The sequence below is a fragment of the Danio rerio genome, chromosome 9 (genome assembly GCF_052040795.2).
Source record: "Danio rerio strain M-AB ecotype USA chromosome 9, GRCz13ab, whole genome shotgun sequence".
In the NCBI taxonomy this organism is placed as follows: Eukaryota; Metazoa; Chordata; class Actinopteri; order Cypriniformes; family Danionidae; genus Danio; species Danio rerio.
Genome location: NC_141029.1, coordinates 52430066 through 52449644, shown reverse-complemented (window position 1 = coordinate 52449644; position 19579 = coordinate 52430066). Strand labels below are relative to the sequence as shown.

Sequence of the window (19579 nt, the reverse complement as noted above, 5' to 3'; positions counted from 1 at the left end):
CATCAAAAAGAGCTGGAAATGATCGAACCTGAAGCGGGTGTTGTCGCCGCGCGCGTTCTGATCAGCTGTGTTGTCGCGCGCGTTCTGATCAGCTGTGTTGTCGCGCGCGTTCTGATCAGCTGTGTTGTCGCGCGCGTTCTGATCAGCTGTGTTGTCGCGCGCGTTCTGATCAGCTGTGTTGTCGCGCGCGTTCTGATCAGCTGTGTTGTCGCGCGCGTTCTGATCAGCTGTGTTGTCGCGCGCGTTCTGATCAGCTGTGTTGTCGCGCGCGTACTGAATAGCGGTGTTGTCGCGCGCGTTCTGATCAGCTGTGTGGTCGCGCGCGTACTGTAAAGCGGGGAGGGGGGGTTGAGCGCGCACTCAAGAGCGCTGTTGTCGCGCGCCTACTGAAGGGCGGGACGGAGGGTGTGACACAGCACACTGTTCAGATTGATACAGACATGAGACCTCTATCTCACTCATGGCTTGTCCACTCAAGTGGGGGAAAGACAATGCACAACGTTACCCACTGCTGTCAACCTGGGCCAAGTCATATCTCTCTTGTCCCAGAAACCTCAGTCCCAAATGAGAGGGGTTTTTTCTGCTGCAGGGAACATTGTAAATGCCCAGAGATACCAGCTTTTACCAGATTATATTTATATGATAATTTTCCTTTAAACCCATCTCTATCTAAGTGAGTGAGTGATTAAATGTTGAATGTGATGAGTTTTCAACAATACTAAATTGAAACTTTATTTTTTTACATGGTTTAATATTTTGTTGTTATTAAAATTGAAGTTCCTGTTTCAAAGCTTACAGATAGATGGCTAATTTGTATGTCATTGACACTTTTGGCACTTTTTTGGAGTATTTTCATAAGTTTTGTTTTTTCCTGTAAATGATTCAATAAATACCGTACCGTGACATTCATACCGAGGTATTACCGTACCGTGAAATTCTGATACCGTTACATCCCTAGTAGTAATCAGTAATTTGTAATCTATTACTTTTTTTTTAAGTAAGTAACTTACCCAACACTGTTCCCCACAAGGTTGTCTGTAGCTGTGAATTGCACAAGCCCTTTGTATTTCAATAGATTCTGACCGGCTGCCTGTGTTTTATCCTTTAAAAGCTAAATAAAATAAATATTCAGGAGGTAATCCCAATCAACTAATTTCTCTACAACTTTTTTGTTATAGCTGTGGTCTGAACCCAACTGTTGTTTTACACTCAGAATGATTTTTAGAATGATTGCTTTATCATTATTGTAGGTGTATATAACTAGATTGTTAGTTCTTAATGGATTGTTTGTTACTTGAACAGTTAATAAAATGAAATCTCCCAGTGTTTCCTCTAGGATTTTTTTCCAGCTGTGGCAGCAGGCCTTTTTTTTCACAGATCTACCAACTACCTGTGGCGTTTCAATGACAAATGTCGTGAGCGCAGTATTACAAGTCGAGATCGCATTTATGTAATAGCCAACAAGCATGCCAATCTCTTTGCTTGCGCGTCGATTTCCTCTGCTCATGCACAAAACTTCTTGCACACCCTCAAATATACGCTGCTCAAGCATGGATCTTCTTGTGCGCTCTCAAATAAACACTGCTGAAGTGCGATTTAGTGCATTTATGTAACGAGAATGTCTACAAACATTTATTAGATTTGCTAAGAATATTTATGAATGTCTCCAATAGACCTACCGAGCGGCATTAATGCATCCTGAAGTAAAGTGAAACAGCTATGGGGTGTCCATAATAATCTTGTATAAGAATAAACACGGTTAGTGTGATTTTCCCAAGTTAGACCTGTTTATGGATTAACATATACTGTATGTTGATCCTGTAGTGACATTCCAATCAGCCAATCAGAATTAAGGCATACATTTACAGTGTATGTGTAATTTAGGCCAACAGATAGGGTAATGTACTTCTACATTATTGTTATCCAACCATTATTCATTCATTCATTCATTTTCTTGTCAGCTAAGTCCCTTTATTAATCCGGGGTCGCCACAGCAGAATGAACGTTTTTACGCAGCGGATGCCCTTCCAGCCACAACCCATCTCTGGGAAACATCCACACACTCATTTACACACACTGATACACTACAGACAATTTAGCCTACTCAATTCACCTGTATCGCATGTCTTTGGACTGTGGGGGAAACCGGAGCACCCCGAGGAAATCCACGTGAACGCAGGGAGAACATGCAAACTCCAAACAGAAACGCTAACTGAGCCGAGGCTCGAACCAGCGACCTTCTTGCTGTGAGATGACAGCACTACCTACTCCACTACTGCATTGCCCCATTATACATTCATTCATTCATTATCCTTCGGCTTGGTACATACATGCCACAGCGGAATGCATCGCCAACTAATCCGGCATATGTTTTGCACACACATACACACACACTCACACACTAAGGCCAATTTTTGTTTCCCCAATTCAACTATGCCACATGTGTTTGGACTGTGGGGGAAACCGGACTCCACATAAAAATGCCAAGTGACTCAAACCAGTGACCTTCTTGCTGTGAGAAGAGAGTGCTAACCACTGAGCCACTGTGCCGCCCCCAACTATTATTCTCCTCTGATTTGGGGAATAATTTACAGTTAGGATCAGGTTTAGGGGGTAGATATTAAATATGGATTATATTTTCAAACAAAAATGACATTCCAGGATCAACACAGATGTTAATCCAGGCAATAAGTATTGCCAGTACTTGCAAGCCAACATTTCAAGAGCTTTCATAAATGGATGAAAAGGGTTGATGTTCCCGTTTCAGAAAAGACAAAGTCCTCAGATGTGCTCTTATCAACTGACTGAACCCTACAGCAATGTCTCCTCACGTTGTTATGTGTGTACTGTATGTGTGTGTGTGTGTGTTTTAAGGGAGCACAACTGGATTGTTTACAGTAGAGTAAAGTCACTTGCTCCTGTAATCCTTGCTTACTTTGCTGGCGGTTCACTACCTTTGGGGCTTGGCTGACATTAGCACTGGCATTAATGGGAAGTGGAGTTGTTCGTGCCTCCAGGCCCAGCTTGACCTCTTTGGAGGGAACACTTCCTGTGACTCGCTCTGGTTATGTACCCTCACCTACAGCCCCAGCGTGCTCCATCTCACCCCATGACCAGGTGAATCCAGCAGGCAATGGAAACAGCTGATGTTTCCATTCTTACTTTGCTGTACATTCACCATGCTTTAGTGATGATTTAAAATGACATGTGTGTTTAGGCCTGTCACAATAATCAATATCTCGACTTATAGCACAACACATAGACATGACCAAACATGATCATTTTTGGTGTAGCAATATAGACCTTTTTCTTGGAACGCAAAATTACCCATTATGCTTTTCGTGTATGCGCAAGAAGAATGTGAAGAACTTCCGGTCGGCAGCTGATGCGTATAAATGGTCACATCTGGACATTTTTGAAACGATAGTTTTAAACTATTTTACCTGCTTTTATCCTCTTTGAACTAATTCTGTTGTCCATCAGCACCATCTCCTGGACTGATCATTTAAAGAAATGTGATCTAATAGGATGGAAAACAGCTGCTGTGAGGCGTTTTCCCCTCGTTGTCAGACGGCATCTTCTGCAGTTTAAATGAAGCCTCGTCATCGCTAAAGCCAACATTTTCTCTTTATTTCAAATATATAACCAGCCCAAACAAATGTAATTCACTAAAATGTTTGACACACACGCGTAGCCTGTACTGTGACACTGAAACACTGGTTTAATAACTGTGACAAAGTGAAAATAGGCTAGTGTCATTTTGAAATGACAGAAAAACACAGTCCGTGGTAAAAACAACACACGAAATAAAACACAAACGGCTCGAGATTAGAATGAACAGCAAATCAGCCAGCAGAGTATCAATAACAGACTTTTATTGGTCATTTTTGTAAATTGCACAACTTTCATACCTGTCAAGTTTCATGCCAGTACTCTGGTTTGCTCTGTCTCTGTGTGTGTGAGTGTGTGTGTTAAAGAGCCGCTGAGCTAACAGCTGACAGGCCAGGAACGCACACACTGTATTTCTGACGGCAGACACGTGAACTAGGAGAACGTTTTTCTCGTATTTCTGACGCGCTTGAACCACATGTGACAGATTATAACGGCTTTAACAGACACATTTCTAAGTTGTGTGTCACAAAAACACTCTGTTATCCATTAAAAACGTCATTGAAACCCATTTTCGGAGCGCAAATTACCAGTTGTACTCGCTGTAAACGGAAGTTTTTAGCATTCTACCGAAAGACGCTGGTCGCTATGGCGCCCTCCATGCAGCAGCCATGAAAAAGATCTATATATCGCCTGCATATAAAAACCAATTCTAGCACCATTTTAGCTGATTGTGCAAGTATGCAACATCTCTATTTACATTTACATTTAGTCATTTAGCAGACACTTTTCTCCAAAGCGACTTACAAATGAGGACAAGGAAGCAATTTAGACAACTTTAAGAGCAACAATGAATAAGTGCTATAGGCAAGTTTCAGGTCTGTAAAGTCTAAGAAGGAAAGTATTAGTATTTTTTTTTTGGGTACAGTTAGTGTGATATTCAGAGAGGCAATTGCAGATTAGGAAGTGAAGTGGAGACTAAATAGTTGAGTTTTTAGTCGTTTCTTGAAGACAGCGAGTGACTCTGCTGTTCTGATGCTGTTAGGGAGTTCATTCCACCAACTGGGCAGATTGAGCGTTCGCGATAGTGATTCCTTCCCTCTTTGGGATGGAACCACGCGGCGACGTTCATTCACAGAACGCAAGTTTCTGGAGGGCACATAGATCTGCAGAAGTGAGAGCAGATAAGAAGGAGCAAGGCCAAAAGTCACTTTGTAGGCAAACATCAGAGCTTTGAATTTGATGTGAGCAGCAACTGGCAGCCAGTGCAAACGGACTAGCAGCGGTGTGACATGTGCTCGTTTAGGTTCATTGAAGACCACTCGTGCTGCTGCTAATTTGGGATTTCTACTGGAGTCATCTACAACTAGCCCATACATTGATCACACTATAAACAAGGCATAATTTCAAATGCTATAAGAAAGAGAAAACAATCATTCATTGTTTACTTGGTCTGTTGCCTATGATTAGCTCAGCTCCACTGACAGGTCCTCAAATTTGAGCTGCTCTTCATGTAACACTGACAGTCACGTATAAGCTTAACCAATGCACATAGTTTAAGACGGAAGGACCCATGATAAGTTCATCTTTCGAGTCTTCAAGTACTGTGTGTGTCTGTTAAAAATTAGCCTAGATCTCCAAATAATGTAACTTAGAGCTCCATCTACTGTAACCTAGAGCTCTATGTACTGCTAAAAACTAGCTTAGAGCTCCATCTACTGTTAAAAACTAGCCCAGAGCTCCATCTACTGTAACCCAGAGCTCCATTAGCTGTTAAAAAGTAGTCTAGATTGCTGTAGACTGTGAAAAACTAGCCTAGAGTACTGTCTGTTGTTAAAAACTAGCCTACAGCTTCATTTCTGTAACCTAGAAAATTTGCCTAAAGCACATTCTGCTGTTAAAAACTAGCCTATAGCGCCATCTGCTGTTAAAAACAAGCCTAGAGCGCCATCTGCTGTTAAAAACAAGCCTAGAGCGCCATCTGCTGTTAAAAAACAAGCCTAGAGCGCCATCTGCTGTTAAAAAACAAGCCTATAGCGCCATCTGCTGTTAAAAACAAGCCTAGAGCGCCATCTGCTGTTAAATAACAAGCCTATAGCGCCATCTGCTGTTAAAAACAAGCCTAGAGCGCCATCTGCTGTTAAAAAACAAGCCTAGAGCGCCATCTGCTGTTAAAAACTAGTCTATAGCGCCATCTGCTGTTAAAAACAAGCCTATAGCGCCATCTGCTGTTAAAAACAAGTCTATAGTGTCATCCGTTGTTAACAACCAGCCTATAGCACCACCTGCTGTTAAAAACAAGCCTAGAGCACCATCTGCTGTTAAAAACTAACCTACAGCTTCATTTCTGTAACCTAGAGCGCAATCTAAAGTAAAGAAAATTTGCCTAAAGCACATTCTGCTGTCAAAAACTAGCCTATAGCACCAGCTGCTGTTAAAAAACAAGCCTAGAGAGCCATCTGCTGTTAAAAACAAGCCTAGAGCGCCATCTGCTGTTAAAAAACAAGCCTAGAGCGCCATCTGCTGTTAAAAACAAGCCTAGAGCGCAATCTGCTGTTAAAAAACAAGCCTAGAGCGCCATCTGCTGTTAAAAACTAGTCTATAGCGCCATCTGCTGTTAAAAACAAGCCTATAGCGCCATCTGCTGTTAAAAACAAGTCTATAGTGTCATCCGTTGTTATCAACCAGCCTATAGCACCACCTGCTGTTAAAAACAAGCCTAGAGCACCATCTGCTGTTAAAAACTAACCTACAGCTTCATTTCTGTAACCTAGAGCGCAATCTAAAGTAAAGAAAATTTGCCTAAAGCACATTCTGCTGTCAAAAACTAGCCTATAGCACCAGCTGCTGTTAAAAAACAAGCCTAGAGAGCCATCTGCTGTTAAAAAGTAGTCTATAGTGCCATCTGCTGTTCAAAACTACTCTATAGTGTCATCTGTTGTTAAAAACAAGTCTATAGCGCCATCTGCTGTTAAAAAACAAGCCTAGAGCACCATCTGCTGTTAAAAACCAGTCTATAGCGCCATCTGCTGTTAAAAAACAAGCCTAGAGCACCATCTGCTGTTAAAAACCAGTCTATAGCGCCATCTGCTGTTAAAAAACAAGCCTAGAGCACCATCTGCTGTTAAAAACCAGTCTATAGTGCCATCTGCTGTTAAAAACCAGTCTATAGCGCCATCTGCTGTTAAAAAACAAGCCTAGAGCACCATCTGCTGTTAAAAACAAATCTGCTGTTAAAAACTAGTCTATAGCGCCATCTGCTGTTAAAAAACAAATCTATAGCGCCATCTGCTGTTAAAAACTACTCTATAGTGCCATCTGCTGTTAAAAACAAGTCTATAGCGCCATCTGCTGTTAAAAACTAGTCTATAGTGCCATCTGCTGTTAAAAACAAATCTATAGCGCCATCTGCTGTTAAAAACTAGTTTATAGCACCATTTGACATTAAAAAAACTAGCCTAGAGTGCCATCTGCCGTTAAAAAACAGTCTATAGCGCCATCTGCTGTTAAGAACTAGCCTATAGTGCCATCTGCTGTTAATAACAAGCCTAGGGCGCCATCTGCTGTTAAAAAAAGCTACCCTAGAGTGGCATCTGCGATTAAAAACAAAGCTTACAATTGATTGAAGAGACAATAGCGAGTCATTTTGACCATCAGGATCAATGTCTTAAACATTTTATTGCTATTGACCACTCAGACCAAAGTAATTTTATGAAAAAGAGTCATTTATAACCTGCACCAGTGCCAAATGCATTAAATAGGATATAAACAATCATAAATACAGGGCTCGAAATTGTGACCAGTTTGGTCGCATATGCGCCTGAAATTTTATCTACGCGACCTCAAAATATATTTGGGTTCATGTGTGCGAGTGCATAAAATTGTTGTGTGCGACCAGTTTTTACTGCAAAATGTTCACCACATGTGCAGATTTAGGAGACATTCACGCAGAATGCATCCCTGCACTTGAAATGCGAAATGCAGCGCTCAGGAATGGTTTAAAACAGTTGTCATGTCGACTTGCTGCAGTAAACAAAGCCAATTCCGTAATACTTGCCCCGCCTTCGCGCTCTTCTTATTGGCCCACCACTGCTCTAGCACTGAAATATCAGCTGTCAATCACTCAGTGCCTTCTGGCTTGGGATGACAGAGAGAGCTACTACCGCGAAAAATTGTAAAGCGCTGAAGATGAGAATGAAGATAACACTGACAGATTTTGCTTTAGAAACCATCTAGTTACAAATAATGACACATCTTAGTAGTTATCATGTGCTGAATGTTAGTCCACCATCTACACTTTTCCAAGAGTGGATAAAAGACTTCCATTGGCTTCAAGTCTGCTATGAAAAGTCTGTGGGATGGAATTTTCAGGTAACTGTTTGCCACATCTAGCACGAGAGCTTCTGTTTAATCTTTCATATAATCGCCAGATGCTGTCCGCCGTGCAAGTGGCAAATATATGTCAAATTAAACACCACAAACACCATCGCAAACAGGCTTTCACTGAGTAAACTAATATCGCTACTCATGAAAAGATCGATATTGCTATTAACATGACGTATGTATATAATAAGGCACAGTATATGTCAAAAGCATCAGTGCAATATTAGACAGCACCTGTGAGAACAGCACAGTTATACAGTTAACAGATTCATTCATGTCAAGCTGTGCGTGCAGGGCCGGTGAGCGCTCCGTGTATGCTTTGGTCACTCAGTTATGTTATAAAAATCTATTTTCTTGTGATAACGGGATTTTGTTGAGACATATTTTCCTTACGCTTGCATTTATATATATATATTTTGCTTGTTAGTTTGATTACTTTTGACTTCAAATGCAATAAATCTGTTTGTATAAAACTTGCAGTAACGGTGCTTATAGTTGAAGGGCGCGACTAAATTTTGGCTGATGCGCTTAAATTTTTAAAGTTAGGAGCACCGGTGCTACCAAGCAAAAAGGTTAATTTCGAGCCCTGTAAATATAATGCAAATCAACACAACGTCCCTTTCCAATGGTCAGTTTTGATTTGTTGCAGACCTAAAAGTCTACATGAACCACAAGCTGCGACCCGGTTTAATTTTTTCACAGTTTATCGAGAAACGTAATGTTAAATGAGAAAACAGTGGGCGTGGCTTGTTTTTTCTACTGTAAGCTGATTGGATGTAGTTAAGTAAGCATTTCATTCAGAAAGATCAGGAAAAGGGTTTGGGGAGAGTTATTACAACCTAACAGACTCCTCCTGCCCACCATTTCTGTTTGTTGTCAAAATTAACCATTGGAGGGGCATAGCAGAATAATTTTGGGTCCCTACCTTGCTCTAAATAGTAGAGTATTGCCATTGCAAACTGGCCCAGAATGATTTAATTGCTTATTAAATGCAATAAATGAAACAGAAAAGTCTGTATTCTTCTACTTAACTGTCTGAATGGTTTTGGCATTTTAAAACAGCACTGTTTTTGTCAACTACCAGCTTCCTAAATGAACAATAAGTAAAGTTTATTTATAATCTAATTTCGAAAGGATCACGTGCTTATGATTGCTTGCGGCTGGCCCCGCATTATCCAATCATGATTCACCAATCAGACGATTCCTAATCCACTATAAATACCCTAAGTTCCATATAACAGCCATCTTCATTTTGAAGAATCCCCCCTTCCACCCCTACTCCTCCTCCTCCTTTCCTAGATGGGTGGCACGGTGGCCCACTGTTGCCTCACAGCAAGAACGTCACTGGTTCTAGTCATTACCAAGCCAGCCAAAAATTCTGTGTGAAGTTTACACATTCTCCCCGTGCTCATGTAGGTTTCCCCCGGGTTCCTCCCACCGTCAAAAACATGCAACCTAAGTTAATTGACTAATCCAAATCGGCACCATAGACATGCTCCTAGTTAATAGTTATCTCTTAAGAGCAATCACTATCTGTTCATTAGCTGCTACAGCAGGGGAGTTCTCGAGATCTACCTGAGCTCAAACTCCCCTCTCGCCTTGCAAACTGGAGGGAGCCCCGTTTCCCGGATCTTATGAGCTCAGGGCTCTCTCCCGGAACAGCATGCCAAACACGCTTTATAATCAATCATCAGCTAAGTGTGAACTCTTGAAACAATCTTTAATAAAGTGACCAGTGATTCCATACGTACTTTGCATCCTTCAGGAGTGTTTAAAACATATTCTACTAATTTAGCAAACAGATTGAAGATCAGACATTCTAGGTTGAGATGTTTATTTATTTATTTATAAATTCCAAAAGTAAATACCCTGCAATTCAATGACCGTAAACAATAATTAGCCAAAACTGAAAACCTATTACTTGGTAATAAAATATACATTCTGAACTCATTAAAAACAAAAACAAATAATAATAATAATTAAATAATAAAAATCAGTAAGCAAATAATATAAAGTAAATATAAAAAAAGAAGTGAATATAAAAAACATAAGAAAAAGGGAAGCAACAAATACTGGGTTAATGTTGATACCCATAGATTTTTGAGATGCAGGGTCCAGAGCTTATATTAAACTATGATTAACTCAATCAGAACATAACTTTTATAAACATGTCTCAGGAAAAATTTGACCAGTGTGCAAAATATGTCAGTGAAAGACACTTCAGTATAGCATTTCAGTAAAATACGTTTTAAGGGTGCTTTCACACCTACACTTATGTTTCGTAACGTATCTCGTTTGCCCAGTTAGCGCGGTTCGTTTGGCATATGTGAACAGGGCAATCGCGCTCTGTTCCGCGCCAAAGTAATCGCTCCGTGATCGCTTGAATGAGGTGGTCTCGGCTCGATTGAAACGAACCCTGGAGCGGCTCGATTGCAGTGAGAAAGCGATACGATCCAAGCGTGGTTCTATCACAGTGTTTTATTCAATTCAATTCAGCTTTATTTCTATAGCGCTTTTACAATGTAGATTGTGTCAAAGCAGCTTCACATAAATCGTCATAGTAACTGGAACAGTGTGGTTCAGGTTTTAGTGTTTAAGTTCAGTTCAGTTCAGTTCAGCTCAGTTCAGTGTGATTTAATCATTACTGAGAGTTCAAACACTGAAGAGCCAATTCATCGATGCGTAGCTCTACCAATCCTGAACCATGCGAGGCAGTTTATGGATATGTAATAGGCTTACGGCTATATGAAGAGAGAATTATGAGTAGGGCGGGAACACACAAACGAGTGATGATCTCCCGGTAATCTTGCGTCTCCCTCCCGGTCCTCAAATAGGCATCGTCGCGCACCCTTCTCACCCTCCCCACCGCGTCTCTCCTCAGACACGTTGCGCGCGCACCCTTTCAATCCCCACCAAACCACCACCTCTCCTGACAGCTTAGCGGGACGCTGCAAAATAAACCCTGACACTCTGACCAATGTAAGGAGAGTTTACTCACACGTGACTTGTTTTAGCTCTTTTGGTCCGTTTAGAAACTTTGCAGTGTGAAAGCGAACCGCTCCAAGAGCAAATAGCAACAATGTAACATTTGTAATCTCTGTTTCGGAACAACTGAATCGATTCACAGGTGTGAAAGCACCCTTAGACTTAAAGCCTGGTCTGTAAAACCAGTAAAAAATAAAATATAGCACATTGATGACATTTATTAATCTGTACTTGTCTAATTTCGGCAAATGTTCTAGATTCTGTTTTTAACATAATAATTAGCACATGCTTGGCTCTTCTTGTCATTGTTCCTCGTAGTTTCTCTACGCCTGAAGAATAATATTAGATCCGTTTCATTTTCGTTGTCCAATTTCCAAAATAAATCTGGTATATAATGGGGAAGGCATTGAAGCAACCATGGTTGTGTCTATGCACGGATTCGCATTTTTGTGGAGACCAGTTGGTCTCGAAGGTTGCAATGAAAGAGCAAACTTGAACCGCGAGAACACCGCATATGAGAGATGAGATGTTGAGAGCTTCCTGTTGATCTCATGACCTTCACACGAAACCAATTTCAACTAATAAAATCGTGATTTTTTTTTTCTTTTCAGTGAATTCAGTATATTTTAGTACTAAAGCACTCTCGATGAAGACAATTTGTAAAATGTAAATAAAAAACTATTTCAGCAAGGAAACGGCTTGCACCACTAGCGGCTTGTGAGGGCCCCCTTGTGGTGGCAGGGCCCTAAGCAGCCGCTTAGTTCGCTTATAGGGAGGGCCGGCTCTGGGCGTGGTTAAGTATGTTAGCCCCGCCCAATACCTCAGACAGACCTAATCTGAGAACATAGCTGAAAACAGATTTTCATTAAAGATTACAAGAACATTTTTTAAATGACATGCACAGATGAATTGTTCCCCTCAAAACTAGCAACATGAGCTAACAAAATCAAATGGTTAGTTTTGATTTCATTTGTACTTTAAAGGTCTGTGCAGTAAACTCTACTTACTTCAGCTGATCTTGAATAGCACGATGGTTTCCTTCTTCCATATGAGGGGGTGAGTTTGCGGTCATGACGGCCTCGTGTTCAGGTGAAGCATTATTACAGTTATTATTATTATTATTAATGTGCATTATATATTAGATATAAAAAATATGTCCGATTAGACTCGTCACCACTCTGGATGATTCCGATAACAGTAGTATCATCTGCAAACTTAACGAGTTTGATGGAGGGGTCTTTTGCAGTGCAGTCGTTGGTGTACAGGGAGAAGAGCAGTGGGGAGAGAACACATCCCTGGGGGGCACCAGTGCAGATGGTGCGGGAAACAGTGTATGATAATCATTATTATTGCTCAGAAGAAATTAATTTGCATATATGAACAAGATGAAAAATTATGAATATAAAAAAATGATGAAGAAAGAAACTGTATAACACATTTGCTCATTTCAATGCATGATAAAAAGTAACTTCTTTAATCCATGCACATTAAAACCACACAAAAAGTAAGACGTGCTATTGTTTTGCGCTATACAGCAGAGCCCTCTGTAGGTATCAAGCACTCAGAGGGGGCTCCAGACGCCGGGCCCTTATAGCCAAGCAGATCACAGCTTTCCACAGGCACTTTGGACTGCATTTAGCAGGATGAATTCATTAAGGAGCGTCTTCTCTCAAGTGCTCTCCCTCCGACAGCTGCTCTCTCTGTAGATCCCTGCAGCCAAACACAGATCAATGGCAGAAATACATCCACAGGAGCGTTTAACAGCAGACCTTGGAAGACGGGCAGTGTGTTTAAGACATCAGTGCGTCTATATCCTCCAGATCTGAGAAGTGAAACGCTCAGCGGAGAGAGAGAAAGAGAGAGATAAGCGCTCGGGGTGCGAGATATGCTGCGTTTAAACTCACAACAGGGATTAAGAGCGGTTCAGATATCACATGCACACAATGCGTTATGTCATCTGAATGCTTTTCTGATCACTGCAGACTCTCGCACGCTGCCCGTCGGGTCACTTCAGCAGATGGCAGTGAGAGACATGCTAATTGTTCGGTGTGCACTGCAGATGCTGCCGAAGGCAAGGTCTCTGACAAGAGATTTCTCAATCTTTACGTTTTGGTGTCAGAAATTTGCCGGTGCAATTTTGGCATCGTTTCGCACTAAATATTGAAGATGCATCAATCAGAGTTGCACATATAAACGCTAAGTGAAGACACCAGATTAAGAGCGTCTTGTGTGTTAAATTTGCATGGTGTGTAACATGCTGGTTAACTTTTTTTACTAGGTAAAGGAGTAAACTAGAAACTTATGACTACCTAACAGTACGTAAAAAAAAAAAATTTAAAAAAAAAAAGCCTTTGGCAACAAGGTTTGCAATTATAAAGGCAATTTAATTTTTAAATAATTAAAATAATAATAATAATAATAATAATAATATACTATTAGTAGTAGAAGCTGTAGTAGCACTACTATTAATAAGTGCATTATATATTAGATATAAAATATATTGACTTTTTAATAAAAATAGTAACAATAATAAAAATAATAATAATAATAATAATAATAATAATAAACTATTATTATTATTATTATTGTTATTATTATTATTATTATTATTATGAAGTGCATTATATTAGATATAAAAATATGTCAATTGACTTTTTAAAACAATAATAATAATAATAAACTATTATTATTATCATTAATAATAATAATAATAATAATAATAATAATAATAATAATAATAAGTGCATTATATTAGATATAAAATATGTCAGTTCATTTTTTAAAATAATAATCCAAATAAACTATTATTATTATTATTATTATTATTAATATTATTATTGTGCATTATATATTAGATATAAAAATATGTCAATATGTCAACTTTTTAAATAATAATAATAATTATTATTATTATTATTGTTAAGTGAATTATGTACTTAATTTAAAAATATGTTAATTTAATTTTTTAATAATAATAATAATAATAATAATAATAATTATTATTATTATTAATAATAATTAATTAATTTTCTTTTCGGCTTAGTCCCTTTATTAATTAGTGGTCGCCACAGCGGAATGAACCGCCAACTTATCCAGCTGCAACCCATCATCACTGGGAAACACCCACACACTCTTGCATTCACACACATACACTACATACAATTTAGCAATTCACCTATATCGCATGTGTTTGGACTATGGGGAAACCAGAGCACCAAGAGGAAACCCACGCGATCACAGGGAGAACATGCAAACTCCACACAGAAATGCCAACTGACCCAGCTGAGGCTCGAACCTGGCGACCTTCTTTAAGTGAGGCACTCTTGCTACCCACTGCGCCACCGTGATGCCTATTATCATCATTATTATTACTCGTAAATGATATATTAGATACAAAAATCTAGGGCTGGGCAATTAATCGAAAAGTCGTCGAAATCGTCATTCAGAACCTATAACTGATCAAAATTTTCCAGGATGAATTTTTCATTAGTTTCCTTAACCCTGCTCGGTTAAAGGCTGTGGCTGATTTCTGCTTCTGCAGCCACATCTAATCTCTGGTCAAGTACTTTTCACTACATTGAAAAAGATTGGAAGCAAGCATAAGATGATAACCGGTTTCAAGGTATACAGCGGTTTGGAAAAGTCAAGGTTTTACATGTTTTTTCACAAGTATTTTAGTTAGTTTTTTTGGGCAACAGTATCTTCAGCAGAAAATGAACCTCTACACCAAAAGCTTCTGGTCCAAAATATTTTAAATATTTCTTAAAATAAAACATATTGTGTTCAATGTGTGTGTGGGGGGGTAGTTTTATGTAAGTTCTTTAAAAAGAACTTCTTTTGGAGCCAGTGGCGTAGCGCAAAATGCGGAGGCCCCCCTGCAGGGATCACCGATGGGGCCCCCAGTTTTCAAGGGGGTCGGTGGGGTTTGGGTGGGGGGTGTTTGGGGGCGGCAGAGCCAGAGATATACACATATATCTATGATCGGGAGTTTTCCTGGATGTTAGTATTTTTATTTTTTTTTAATTATGAAAATTATAATTTTACATCACTTTTCTACATTGATGGATCAGTGACCGCACGGGCATTCCTGACAAAAAGCTTGTGTTTGTGTGTACAGAAATGTACTACCCACCCTCCCTGTTAAATGTGATCTAATCATGTCCTGAAACACACCTCCTCTCCTGCTTTCACTTCTCATACTGACGGAGGGAGCGATTTGTTTGTGAATGAATCTCCATCATGAACGACTCTTTCACTAACGTTAGCCGACAAAAATACAAGTTTCTGGCAGCGCAGCATCTCGTTGTCATATTTCTTTTGCATTGTTTGCTGATTTTATTCAACAAAGCTAGCATAAGCCGAGTATTTAGTGCGAATTGGAGCTACTTTGCCTTATGGTGAATGCAGTAAGTGACTGTTATCATCAATAACGCTACCTGTTTAGCACAAATTTCAGAACATACAAAAACAGAAAAAAACTTAATATTACCTATGAAATGTTCTGCCTTTGTGCTTTGTTTTCTTTGTTTGGTTGTTACTACACTCGTAGACAGCGCTACAGTCCCGCATCTTCACGTAAAAACACTTGTCTAGTGCGGTTGAATGACATTTGTCCTGGGAGCACTGTACCAATGTGGCGGCGCTATTGACCCATGCTCAGGGTCCCTATACAATATCTATTGTATATATCTATGTCACAAAATGGAGGCGGAGTGGAGCGACAACGTGGGGAATCCTTCACAAACTGAGGAGCGATCACAAACCGAAAGCGGCGAGAGCGTAAAAGTAGCCAGAAGTCATTCATTTTTTAACAAGAACCAGCGGCGAGAAACAGCGGCGCGTCTTCATTGGTTATGACGCGGTTCGGCGGCAAGCAATCAGAAAAAAGTAGTCCACCGCTTGAGAGGTTTTCAGAGAACACAGACCTGTGAACTTTGGTTCCGTCCACAGTTGTTCCCAAGAGTTTGATTATTGCGGTTCCTGGATTTTCCATTATTGAAAATCGCGACGACGTGGGGCCCCCTAATCACGCGGGCCCCCCCGCTGTGCGTGCCCTGCGGGCCCGTCCGCTACGCCACTGATTGGAGCAGTATAATCACAATACTGTCATATTTTTATCCAAGGTTATCATAGCATCAGAATCTTATACCGGCCCATGCCTAATTGGAAGCTGTGCCCTTGGATGGCATATAAAACTTGTCAGTGAACTAAAAGGGCAAAAACAAACAAATAAATTAATTAATTAAATTAAACAAATTGTTCATTAATAGTAATCCAGTAATTAACTTTTTTGACAGAGTGAGAGTGAATTTGTGATCGACACAGGCCTGGATTGGCTAATCGGGAGAACTCCTGGTGGGCCAGTCCGTTTTTTGGCCGTGAGGTGTCCGGTGTCCCTAGCTACTTGCACTCTCAGCAGTCGCACTTTTTTCATTTATTTATTTATTTATTTGGCCATAGCCTCACTCTTTTTATTTATTATTCTGTCGAAGCTCCACTCTTTTTTATTTCATTTATCGCAGCTTCATAAGCAAAATGCAGCCTGCAGATAAAATGACATTGCAGGAAAAAACATTGTGATGCTTTAAAGACTAAAGATTTAGCTACCATTTAATGTTCTTATATTTATGAAAAACATTTGAAGTTCTGAAGCAGCTGCTTTCTTGAAAAAGACGTGATGGTGTCATTCGAAACTGAATGGGAAATGACCGTTTTTAATAAAGTCAGTCATGAACTAAGGTGGGCCGGTCTGAGGCTTGAAACTCCAGGGCTGAAAAGGAGTCCCACTCCGCCCCTGGATCAACATAGGACAATTACTGTGTTCAAGGTATACCGCGGTTTGGAAAAGTAAAAGTTTTAAAACCTCCAAAATTTTCTGTTATACCGTTCCTAAGGTATGTGTAAGATTTTTTATTTACATTTTTTGAAGACAACAGTATCTCCAGCAGAAAGGATCTCTGAAGACGTTGTTTTAAATTGTAAAAAATAATAATAATAATAATAAAATCTGTGTTTTTGAAACTAATGAAAACAGCGTAAGTCAATAAATCATTTGAATTATTTATCCTGACATGTTTACTGCTCCAAAATATTTTAAATATTTCCCAAATGAAAATATATTGTTTATAAGTGGAAAAAGGTTTTGTTTTTTTACCCAGACATTTAAAAAGAGCAGATTTTAGAGCAGTAATCATAATACCGTGATACCATGAAACCGTGATATTTTTATCTAAGGTTATACCGTCAGAATCTTATACCGGCCCATGCCTACTTAGAAGAATATAAATCATTATATATGGAAAATATAAATATATAATTTATATATATTTATATGAATATAAAAAATTTAAAATAAGAAAAATATGTTTAAAAATTAACTGTAAAACATTTTTATTATTTTGATGCACAAAAAAAATTTTTAATCCATGCAGATGAAAAACATGCACAGCAAACACACAAAAGACGTGCTATAAACACACACACACACACACACACACACACACACACACACACACACACACACACACACACTGGGGCGAAGCCAACAATTTCGGGCCCTATGCAAAACATTTAGTTTGGCACACTATCATTTTCTTATTTGAAACTAGAAATAGATGTTATCAAATATGTCAGACCTTTAATGAATAAAACTAACATTAACATTCCCGCCAAAAATACATGCTGTACTACTGTACATCCAGGAAAACTGAAGTGGTAACTGTGTGTGTGTTCTTATCAAATGCTATGTTTAATCTATACTCTTATTTCCTAATATGTATTACTTACTCCAAACACGTGCTACAGTTTTATAAAACATCACAAAACATTCTCCTTTAACCCCAAGTCCAGTTTTATAATCGATCTATTGAGCTTTATAGTCAAACACAATCAACTCACCACCGTTTATGTCGCCCTCAGCACGTGTCTCTGCTAAATAAAGCACTTTAAAAGCAAATCTCACCTTCGAGAAGTTGAGGATCATCTTCAGAGGATACTCCACAGGAAAATTAATCCAATTTACAGCAGATAAATCGAATAAGATTTGAGTTTCGGTGCTAAAAGCTAGCTTGAAGATAAACAGAGGTTGACCTGCAATGAAGAGCCGATAAGACGTTCATTTACTGCCATCACGTGGCGAGATGTGTGTAGTGCAGATGGCGACTTACTATAACGCTATTTAGAACAGAATAAACAAATCATTATAGAATTACAAATAATGATGATATTAATAATAAATGATTATGGTAGAAGTAATCATAATAATAACAACATTTAAACTAAGTCCACATTAATCAATTAACTTTTGAATGTATAAAACATTCATTCATTTTCTTTTTGGCTTAGTCCCTGTATTAATCTGGGGTTGCCACGGCGGAATGAACCGCCAATTTATCCAGCATATGTTTACCCTGGATGCCCTTCCAGCTGTAACCCATCACTGGGAAACACCCATACATTATTTTTCACACAGATACACTACGGACAATTTAGCTTACCCAATTCACCTGTCCCGCATGTGTTTGGATTGTGGGGGAAACCACCTGTAAGCACCCGAAGGAATGTACTGTATTAAAACATTGACAGCCTAATTCTTTTTTAGTTATATATCAATAGAAATTAATAAATATCATTTATTTCTTGTCAGTGCTTTACTTTTGGCCAATATTAAATGTTTTTAATACTTAATTCTTGATTTTTTTTCAGCATGTGTAGTATTGTAGATATTTTTTTTTGAGTTTTTATTGGGTTTGTATTTAAGGATGTTAGATTATTTCCGCAACCATGGATTTGCTATAACAATGAAAATATTGGGGGGGAAATCTATAAATAATTAAGTAATGAGGCAATCCTTTGATTCCATAAATCTCAAATGCAGCAGAATTCATTCATTCATTCATTCATTTTCTTTTTGGCTTAGTCCCTTTATTAATCTGGGGTCACCACAGCGGAATGAACTGCCAACTTATCCAGCAAATGTTTTACGCAGCGGATGCCCTTCCAGCCACAACCCAACATTGGTAAAGCAGAGAGCAACTTATAACTATTTAAAACAGATTAAACAAATCATTGTAGAATTTTAAACTGAATAATAAATAATTATGGTAGAAGTAATGATAATGATTACAACATTTAAACTGAGACCACAATAATTAATTATCTTTTGAATTTATGAAAACATTAAAGCATGATAATCTATTGAATTATATTTAATATCAATAAAAATGAATAAAGATTAATAAAGACCATTCATTTTTTTGTCAGTGCTCTACTTTTTGGCAATATTAAATGTTTTAAATTATTACTGATTTATTTTTTCAGCACGTGAAGTATTGTAGAGTTACAGAGAATGATGATAATGCAACAAATAAGGAGATCAGGCTTTATTTGTTTTTATTGCGTTTTTTAAAAGTGTTATTAAAGGATGTTAGATCATTTCCGCAACCATAGATTTGCTATAACAATGATAATATTGGGGAAATATATATATAAATAATTAAGTAATGAGGCAATCCTTTAGTTCCATAAATCTCAAGTGCAGCAAAATTCATTCATTCATTTTCATTTTGGCTTAGTCGCTTTATTAATCTGGGGTCACCACAGC

At 38.7% G+C, this 19579-nt stretch overlaps 2 long non-coding RNA genes across 2 annotated transcripts; both read right to left on the bottom strand.

Annotated features, from left to right (window-relative positions):
* Positions 1-4529: 4529 nt before the first annotated feature.
* Positions 4530-9022, bottom strand: LOC147835434 (uncharacterized). The gene is made up of 4 exons (XR_015500126.1): positions 8104-9022; positions 6442-7900; positions 6005-6268; positions 4530-5956 (listed from the first exon to the last, which is right to left on the bottom strand). It is a non-coding gene; the product is annotated as an uncharacterized LOC147835434 (long non-coding RNA).
* Positions 9023-12414: 3392 nt separating this feature from the next.
* LOC137496436 (uncharacterized) lies at positions 12415-18118 on the bottom strand. The gene is made up of 2 exons (XR_015500068.1): positions 17939-18118; positions 12415-12687 (listed from the first exon to the last, which is right to left on the bottom strand). It is a non-coding gene; the product is annotated as an uncharacterized LOC137496436 (long non-coding RNA).
* Between the last annotated feature and the right edge of the window lie 1461 nt (positions 18119-19579).